This window comes from Penaeus monodon, chromosome 28, assembly GCF_015228065.2.
Source record: "Penaeus monodon isolate SGIC_2016 chromosome 28, NSTDA_Pmon_1, whole genome shotgun sequence".
NCBI classification, from domain to species: Eukaryota; Metazoa; Arthropoda; class Malacostraca; order Decapoda; family Penaeidae; genus Penaeus; species Penaeus monodon.
The window spans coordinates 3,292,262-3,292,491 of NC_051413.1; the positions used below are offsets into that span (position 1 = coordinate 3,292,262).

The 230-nt window shown below is 27.0% G+C and overlaps 1 protein-coding gene across 1 annotated transcript in view; it reads right to left on the minus strand.

Annotated features, from left to right (window-relative positions):
• Nucleotides 1–230, minus strand: part of LOC119590908 (shematrin-like protein 2) — a 4,194-nt gene that overhangs the window by 2,961 nt on the left and 1,003 nt on the right. The gene's annotated exons all lie outside the window — the stretch shown is intronic.

The window sequence follows — 230 nt, forward strand, 5'->3', positions numbered from 1 at the left end:
TAACAACTGACATCACAATATTTCCATCTAAATATTGATATCAACTATATTTGATATTACTAACACCTAAAGGATAATATTAACTGTTTAATCATTTGCTATTATCATTCAGCATTAACAGCTAACTTAACAACTATTTTATTCAATATAATTTTCTCCCAACTGTCTATCATTTGTCTATCAGAAAGAGCAAAAGCAAATGAGCGATTATACAGTATATAAATTCCTCG